This window comes from Balearica regulorum, chromosome 12 (assembly GCF_011004875.1).
Source record: "Balearica regulorum gibbericeps isolate bBalReg1 chromosome 12, bBalReg1.pri, whole genome shotgun sequence".
Lineage (NCBI taxonomy): Eukaryota > Metazoa > Chordata > Aves > Gruiformes > Gruidae > Balearica > Balearica regulorum.
The window spans coordinates 11898068-11907912 of NC_046195.1; the positions used below are offsets into that span (position 1 = coordinate 11898068).

Below are 9845 nucleotides of genomic sequence, written 5' to 3' on the forward strand. Positions count from 1 at the left end.
GACTTCATTTCCTCAGGTTTTCTAGATACCAGTAAATTAAGTGAAACAATCTCATCTAGAGTTTGTGGTTTCTTACTGGGTATAAAATAATTTGGGGATTTTTTCCCCACCCCTGTCTGTTGAAAGTATAAAAAAAATTACTTACTGAGGATCACTGGGGGGTTATCAGGTTCATAAGTTTCAGCAGCCAGACCTCATTGCCTCAAAATGCCCAGATGCAAGGTCTTTTATACACCACACTGGATGTTACAATAGATGCCAAATACTGTGGCTCAAAGTGGGAACGAGAAGGGATAGGAAGAAAGCTCTGTAGGGTTTTTGTTTGGTTGGTTTTTAACTCTTTTTTCTTCCCTAGAAGGAGAATTAAGATATAGGGATAATTTAAAATTTATTACTTAGAACACTTGAAATGGGAGCAACTTTTATCAGTGTTTCTAGTACAAATTATTCAGATTACAATTTAAATGTGGGAAGCAATTCTAACATTTTTAAAAAAAATGTTTAAAGCTTTTTTCTTTTTTTAAAATACTGCCTCTAAAACATCCCTAATGGTTTGCAAATTATCAACACTAGATCCACCCAAAATTGCTATTACTGTGATGAATGGGGTGGAGTTCAGAAGAGATTGGTCTGCTACATTTCTTTTATAAAGGGACAGGTTTTGACACTTTACAAATTTTAAATAAAAATGTTGAAAACTGGTTTTAGCTTTGTGAACTCCTTTCAATACCAAAAAAAATACCACATAACTTCAGACAAATAAGAACAGAGGTCAAACAGGCACACAGTCAGCAGAGGAAATGTCATCTGACACCCATAAGGGAGAGCCAAGGAAAAATACTCATGGGCAGGAGATGCTTGGGAAAAAGGACATCTATATCTATCTATCTATCGATATATGGATATACAGTAAGGCTGACTTTTCCCACTCCTGTTCATCATTAAAAGGAAGGAAGTCTAATTTTATGGATGAAACAGTGAGTGATGTAAATAAGGAGATTCATGCTGCCTTTTCAAGATAAGGAAATCTTTCAGAGGCTCCAGTCTGGACACATTTTATGATAAACTATTGGGAAAACAGTTTCCCTGCACTGCAATGATCTGGAGAAACTTCCTTTGGCACTACAAGACTAGTCCAAAGCCTGAGATAATTTTTTTCCCTTCCATTTATTTCAGTGGACTTCAGAGCATGCCCTGACTTCAGTGTGGTGAACGCTATTCCATCAGTTAAGCTAAGCTAGAGCAGTGAAGTCTCTGAAAACAGCACATTAGATGGATTTTAATGCATTATGGAGAGCTGGAAACAATTCCTTCCATACAATTGGCTACAAAGTCTTTCCTCCTTTTCAAAATATGCTATCCTCTGCATTCTTTGGTCCATACACAAGGCTCTTTACCTACCTGAGTTTCTGTCACAAACAGCAAAACAGCAACAAGTCTGTGCAGTCTTGCTGACTAAATATTCAGAGTCCTGCACAGGAAAATACAAAGAGAAATCTTGGCATTGTTGTCTAAAACAAGAAAATTACTGCTGTTTGAATTTACTCCAACTTGAAAAAAATAAGTCTTTAGAATTCACGTATGTATATACTCTAATACGCTCTTCAACAGTGACATATTCAGAGCTAAATATGTTACAAAACCAACTGCACCATTATATCAGTTCAATGGATCACTAACATGCACGTGCTGATAACGGTCATTGCCCATGGAATCCTGGAAATGTTGCTTTTTCTAGGGTATCTCAGCATTATTATTTTAAAGAAAATATTATCATTTATGCCACTGGCTAAACCTATAATATGGGAAAGATTAGCTAGCCCTATGCTTAATCAAATCCCATGCTGGAAAACAGAGCTCTTCTAACACATTTGGAACTAAATTCTGTGTTAACTGTGATTGAAGGAGCATAATGGAAAGAAAATCTGAGGAACTTCTTCCACTCATGCAGAATGCAGGTGGGATTTAGCCCAGGAAGATGCTGGGAAGTGTGTTAATCTGCAAATCCTAGCTATAAACGTATCTGAGTTTGCACTGTTCAACCCTACTCCTGAGCTATCAGCAGACAGCCTTGCTTTAAGAAAACACTGTCTGACAGCTGCCAGGTGTAGAAGTTGCTGTTCTTCAGATGATCAGCAAAATATGTTCCACAGTTGCCAGCACTTCTGCAAGAAAGCATTCAGCAGATAGTGTGGTGATTTAATTTATAAGGTTGTTCGTATTCCAGAAGCTCTCAGAAACCCCAAATGAGACTGTGGCCTTATTGCACTATATTAACAGCAGAGAAAGAAAGCTCCAGACAATTAGCCATTGCCATTCGACACCAGGTGTAGGCAAACTGGAGCAGTGGTGGAAAGACACTCTGACAACAAGGCAGAAACATATGAAGTAGTCCATCTCTAGGATGACTCCAGAACCTCATTTACCACAAGTAGATCTTACAGCTTTTTGGATATGACTATGCAAGTGAGCAAGGGGTGTTGGATCAAGTGACCTCCAGAGCTCCTTGCCAACCTCAACCGCTCCATGATTCTGCGCTCTGAGAAGTAGGGTTACAGGGATCATAAGCTTCATATTGGGATCCATTCAATCACGTCCTCTCTGATACTTCTACTGGGGTGCAGTGTTTCAATAGATTTTTTTCTGTTTTGGAGACCTAGAATCATTGAGTCTGAATCCATACCGGCCAAGTTCCCTGCTCTCCTAAGCATAAGGACCCAGAAGTCCTACTTTGACTCACATGTTAAGCTGCTGAGCTCTGCTTCTTGGAGGAAGGTACTGGAGCATACGCATACTTGAAATTGCAAGGTTATGGGACTACTACGCAGATTTGCTGCAGAGAGCTAGCAAACTGAACCTGCAGAGAAGAACAGCAGCAATATCACCAAAGGAGGCAGGGAAACTTGTTTCAACTGTCAAGCCCCAGTGCCCACATTGCAGTGCCAGAGTGGCAGAGCTGGAATGGGCCCACCTGCAGAACTGCCAGGTCAGGCAGGATTCCCCCCAAGCAGCGGTGGATCCTTCCCTGCCCAGGCACTCCCAAAAGCAGGGTCTGCCAGCTCATTTGAGTAAAGAAACTTCTGCACCAGTTGCCTGCTCGTATGCTTTTTACAGCTGTACAGATAATTTTATGTCAATATTACGTATCTTACCTGCTTCTTACATGCATGCATGTGAATGATTTTGATTTAGACTGTGGACACTGCTGTTCAAGAGAAGAGTTAAGAACAAGTTAAACTCCCTGGCTGATGAATTGGTCACAACTTCCCACAGGGACTGCTCAGACATCCGCAATGATAAATAGAGTCAAAGCCTCTACTGGCTCAGCTCATGTTTATTAGAACTATCTGCTAATGACCTAAAGGGAACAATCTTGAGAAACGTAGGAAATAGTTTCCCCAGCTATTGGTTATTATAACATGCATCGCTGACACAGGCAAATAATCTCTTGTAAGAGTACTGCAGGAAGACAGGAGTTACGTTTTATGAAGGATTTTACTTTTCACATTTGGTTTCCTTCCAGCTTGGAAGGAAACTGAGATACTTAAGTTTTCCACAAAAGAAAAATCATGCGGAAAAAAGGCCGGGTTTGGATCTTCTAAACTGTTTCGTTTCAATTTTGACTTTTTAGAGTTGCAAAAGTTTACAAATAAAGACTCATTTTAAAACAAAAGTTTCCACTCAAATAGTGTTAAAATGTTTTGATTCTTGGAACATTTCCATTTTTCTTCCATAACTAAATATGAAGACAAACACAATTTTGTGAAGTATTTTAAAAGAACTGTATTTTCAAATGGAAAATTGTCAACATTTTCTTGACTGACTCTATACTCCTCTCATTCCCCTTTCTTTTCTTCCAAATATCAGTCCAAGGCATTCTAGAAGAAAATGGAAAAGTTAAGAGTTGGTAGTTTGAAAAGAGCAGCTAGCTTCTGAAAAATTAATCCTCTATCTACATTTTCCTTAATATACTCTCTCTGAGCAGAAAAAGAAGAAAGGAGACAAGCATCTTATGAGATACCCTATCTTCTCCAAGGACACTGTATTAGCAAGTCATTTCAAAACCTTTAAAATACAGACTCCAGCAAGCAAAGAAAAACCTAGTGAGACTTTACCCATTAACTATTGCTAAATTAAGCCTGTGCTGCACACCTGTATAGTGTTGATTACAACATCAGTAACTTAAGCAAAGAACCAAGAAATTACTGGAAAAGTAGAAGTTTCCATCCTGGTCCTGTACCTTCTCATCTGTTTTCCAGCTAGTGGAAGCCACATCCTACAAAAAATGGCCAACTGGCAAGCTTAAAGGAGGAACCCAGTCATTCGACAGTCTCCATATGTCCCACAACTTGCACAGGCCCAAACAGCATTAGACACACACCAAAACTGGCATGTCCCACAGAACAAACATATAGCAGTACTACAGACATGACTGGGTTCTGCTGATGTTTCTACAGTGCTGGCTGCAGTTTGAGTCACCGCAACATTGATGCTAACACTCCTTGTGAACAGGTTTGAGGGCACAGAAATAAACGTTTAGTACACAGCGCTAAGATTTTTCTGTACGTACTGATTTTAAAGCTGTGGGTGCAGCTTGGCCTTTTTAAAGGCGACATATAAAGAACAGTTTCATTTAGAGAGTTACATTGGCAAGAATCCCAGTCACTGAACTGGTTTCTCTATAGGAAGAGAAGATGAGCAGATGGAAGGAAGAAGTTACCAGTAGACTTCTGGTTTTTACAGAATATTAACACCAGCCTTAAATCTATTGTGATGAAAAGTGTTATGTAAAAGTGCGTATGATATAAGACCACTAGAGGGGAGTAAAGTAACTTAAAAGTGAATGTTTCCTCTACTTGGTTTTGCTGTACAAATTGCATTTGCACATATTAATTAACAGCTATAGTAAAATCAGAGTATTAAAGAATTGCATTTGCTTAACATTCTAAGCAAAGTTGATTAGATAATTACAGTATTTCTGTACCATTGTCCCCTCTCACTAGGCTGCAGGCTGACAGGGAACATTCGTCATCTGGATGAAGCCAGAACACCAGGGATGGCATTCAGCCAGAACATTTGGCAATAGACGTGAATTTCTTTACTTGTATTCAGATTTATAAAGAACCAACGCTACATGATGGAAACAGACTAATTTTATCAAGTGTGAAAAAGGCACCAGGCTTAAAAGCTTGCTTGGTAGGTAAGCAAGTACAAGAGGCAGGAAAATAAGAACCTCGGTTCTCACATAGATCACTGCCCAAGTGTACACAACAGTGAAATATTTACCCAAGCAACAAGAACAGAGAGAGAAGCATGATTAATTTGGAAGTGTGAAGTACTCTGCATCAGAATGCTGGGTGAAATCTCACTACAGCTGCAAGTAATGTGCTCCTGTATCACTGCCAGGTTACCATCGTCTCCATTGTAACCCATCTACACTGTGGGAGACAAGACTGTGCAGTGAATCTGCACAAAAGAGCAAACGTTTAAAATAAATTTCAATGGGAAATCTTAGCAACTCCCACAGAACAAAGGGAAACATGAGAACAGAGTTCCAACAGCAGAAGAATGGCTTTGACAGCAAATTTTAAGGATGAATGACTGAAATATATATATGTGACTGTGTATCTCAGTACTTCTGGGAAGTATAGCCAGCTTGAGATTTTATGGGAAAAGGGGTGACTTACAGTAGTAAGTAGATCTCCAAACTTCAGTGGAAAGCACCACCAAAGTCAAACAAGAGGTAAGGGGGTAATGAGATACAAAATCTCGAAGGTTAAGGAAAGCCTGGGAATGCAAGCAAACCAGAGCTCTCCTTAGTTGCATATCCAGAGGTTACACTTACAGAACTTGGATTACAATTGTAGCATTCTTGAAAGGCTTTCACAATCACAGATAGGGTATTTTGCAAAGATTGTAGTAATTCTGCAGAAGAACCACCAGTTCAACGAGTCTGAAAACTATCAAGCACCGTAGGACCAAGACTGTTGGGTCTAATTTTTTTCCATTTACCATTTGCTGTCCTTTGGACTATTTCCACATTTGCATGCAACAACAGACCTATGCATCTTAAAAGCTGACATGCAAAAAAGACTGAAAGAAGAAGTGTTACTTAAGTGAAAGAAAACTGAGGAGGAAAATAGTAGTTTTTAAGTATGACATAAAATAAATACCTATTCCATGTCCTTGGTACATTGGAGAAGCAGCAATGAGCTTAAACTGCAGCAAAAGAGTTCAGGTAAGACACAAACAGCATGGGGAGGCAGCCTTCCAGCAGTAAGAATAATACTGGAAAGAATTTGTCTGGGCAGTTGCAGAGTCTCTGTTATTGGAGATCTTTCAGAATACATTGGACCCATTAGGACCAACATCAGCACAGGTGATTCTGCCTTGCAGCAGGAAAAGGGACTGCATGACCTTTTTAAAAAGGTAAAGATGGAGGAGACTTGTGATATTATGTAAATTGTAATTCATTAATATAATGTAATATGATGAATCATATCACAAGAAAAAACGGTATCTGTCACTCTGGAGAATAAATACATGAAGACGAATTGATTTCCCACCAGCAAAGGCTGAACAAGAGGATGGGGGGAGCCACACATACCTTTTAAAACAACATTAAGCTCAAGCAAAGGAAAAAAAAAAAACAAAACCAACAGAGTCCATGCAAAGCCAAAGGGAGAGAGAGTCCAAGATTAAAATGAGGAAGAAAAAAAAAAAAAAAGAGAGGCTAAGTGCAAAGCCAGAGAAAACAAAACTGACCAATATAAAGACAAAAGGAACTAAAAAAAAAAAGTACAAGGGGATAAACCAGACTATAAATGAGGACAAATCAAAGAAGTGTAAAAGCACAGTAAAGCCATCAAGTAGAAAGAAAAAGGTAATTTAGTGTTTAAAGTACTAGCCTAGGATTTAAAAGATCTGGGTTTAATTCCCTGTTCAGGCTTCCTAACTTGCTGAACAAGCTACCTAATGTCTCATGGCCTCAGTTCCTACTCATATAATTATTTTTGTGCACAGCACCTTGCTGTGATAGGAGACAAGGTTTCAGATGTGCACATCTACCAAAAATAAACTATATTTAAATTCCCACATTCTTTATGCAAGACCTATTCTTAATCTTTTTTCACTAATAGCTACAGGTGCTGCTCATTCCAGCTGAAAGAGGCCACTGAAGAGACAAGCTAAAATACTAGAATCTGAGACCAATAATTCATGCATTAATTACTTGAAATATTAATTACTCAAAACATGCATGAGTTAGACAAATCCTGTACATCACATATAAGCTAAAGAAAATATAAAGAACAAGAATACAGGAAGGAAGAGTACCACTGCGTTCTGCTGATTTGGGGATGGGGGTGGGGTGTGGTTAAACAAAGTTTAAGCTGAATTGTGCCAAACTGCAACATCACTAGACTAAAATTAGGCTCCTATAGCCTAAATGCAGTATTAAAAGAAGGAATCACCTGAATCAAAAAGACATAACAGCAAGCAATTAATTCTTGAATAAAACAGGTAAGTTCTTTCAGCAGCATAACCTACTGTGTGAAAATACATGGCAAACTTATTTTAAGAGATTCATTTAGTGGCTCTGTGACAATCTTGGCTCAACTATACAAGTCCAACCACATGTATTGCAACACTACATCCCCCTTTCTGACTGGTGTCAGCTGTCCAATTTCAGAAGTTGCCACCCCCCTATGCTAGCCTGTTACTGCTTCATTCTTTCCTACTGACGTTAGAAGGAGGGCTGAGGAATGCTTTTGACTAGGAGTTGTTGATTCTTGGGCTAAGTATCTCCTTGTTCTTCAAACTTTACTCACCAGGGAATGATTGCTGCTGTTTGGGTATGGATCTTCCCTCCAGGCCTCTGCAGTTGATTCTCATTAAGGAAAACTTAAAATCTCCTTGGCAGCTCTGGAGCTCCCTGGAGTTGTCAGTGCAACAAGACACACAATAAACATTAGGTGAGCAAGGATTTAACTGAATCACTAACTACATCAACACTCTTGCATACGTTGCAATGCAATATGATACAACTGAAACAGCAACCACATCTAGCCAGGCACCTAATATCCACATTTAAATATTCTCCCTTTTACTAGCTGGGATCGGAAAGATTTTCCCCCCTCCCTCTTTTGCCCCATCTGCATAACATCTTCCTGCTCAGTAAGAGAGGAAGGACACCCACAGGAGAACCTTTTCTCACATCAGGCTACAGACTCTACTGAACAAAACTCCCCTGTACCTGGGATCTGCTGCACCCTTGGCTTTCTCCAGAGCAGTCAGAAACACCGAAGATTCCTTCTCATCAGTGTGGGACCCAAGCTTCTAAATTAAATATGTAAAAATCATCAGCCGTTCAATGATCCTAGTCCTGCTAAAGCTTTAAGTACTTCATTCTGCACTGAAACTAAACTTAAACACAGGAAATCTTTTAAAAGCTAAAGAAATGACAGTAAGAGTTATGCATACAAACAACATTGAACAAGGCAAGAGAAATAAACTAAGTAGTGCTGTAAAAAGTTACATTTTAGAAGAATTTTAAAAGGAGTTTGTACATTGGCACTGAGGGTGCCATTTTGGGGAGCAGCTACAGAGCAGATCTTGAACCCACCTCAGATGAAGGATTACTTGGAAAAGTGTTTGGCCCACCCCAGTGAGATGATGGGTCCTCAGCTGCTCTGTCTGAATGGTCAGGCATGTCCTACAGGACAGCTGCAGGTTTGCTTTTACAGATGCGGGCTTTCTTCATCTGGGGAAGGTTTCTGGACTAGCCCAAGGAATGAATTAATCTTGTACAAGTACCTCTTACGTGGTAATAAATGTGCTTCTTTACCTTGTGCAACTTGGGAAAATGTTTAAGCTAACCAAAAAAAAGCCACTCATCGCTGGAAAAAAAAAAAAATAGCCTCCACGTGGGGCTTAGAGGACAACTAGTAAAAACTTTCCCCTGCAGACAAGGCCACAGTTATTTCCTCAGCTAAGAGCTCGGAATTTGGCCCTTGAACTTAACCACTGCCCATGTTTGTTTAGGCACAAGCGATCTCTCATGGCCTCAGTTTGCTCCCACTGACGATGACAAACCCCACCTTCAGTAAAGAGGAAGTGGGGTTGGATTTATGGGCAACATTAAAGGCCACTGAGAAATTCAGAAGTCTCATTAGATCGCCCGAGAGAGTCTCGAGTCACAAACCAGTCCTGCGTACCAAGAGCTGTAATGCATTCTGCCTTGCCAGTTGGCCTAAAATATAAACAGGCAGGACATTTTTGTAAAGGAAGTTAAACACATTTTTCTTCAGAAGATTTCTGTTGAATCTTGTACTATTTTCCTCTCAAAACTGAAAAGATTCTCAGACTAGACTGTGGTGTTCACCTCCAAAAGACCAAATGAGCACCTGCAGAGCAGTTAAGTATTGTTACACATGAAAGGCATATACCTCATCTTTGAGAGAATATTCAGTCTTTTTTCTCCTTCTAATATCACAGAATAATAGCAAGCAAAACCTTCTGCTTTACACCTTCCTTATTACTGTTGATGTGAATTGCTGGCCCATAACCATACTATTAATTGCAACAAGTATGATTTAATCACATCCCATGTAAGCAAGCAGCAAGACTCCTCTTTTCCTCACAGGATCACTAGAAATGCCATTGCAAAGAAAGCAAAAAGTCTAGAAAAAGGTACATTTCTTAATTCTCCTCAAAACATGAGCAGGCATTTAAAATAGAAGCTTTCTAAGCATCAGAAGAAATATTACTACATCTTCAGTGTACATTGATAACCTATGCTATTTAAGGAACACCTGCAACACATGGTTATTCTAATTTATACCTTT

The 9845-nt window shown here is 39.4% G+C and overlaps 1 long non-coding RNA gene across 1 annotated transcript; it reads right to left on the bottom strand.

The window, feature by feature from the left end:
* Window positions 1-2741: 2741 nt before the first annotated feature.
* Window positions 2742-8756, bottom strand: LOC142603478 (uncharacterized). Its single transcript, XR_012837421.1, has 3 exons — window positions 8624-8756; window positions 7830-7933; window positions 2742-2857 (listed from the first exon to the last, which is right to left on the bottom strand). It is a non-coding gene; the product is annotated as an uncharacterized LOC142603478 (long non-coding RNA).
* Window positions 8757-9845: the final 1089 nt, after the last annotated feature.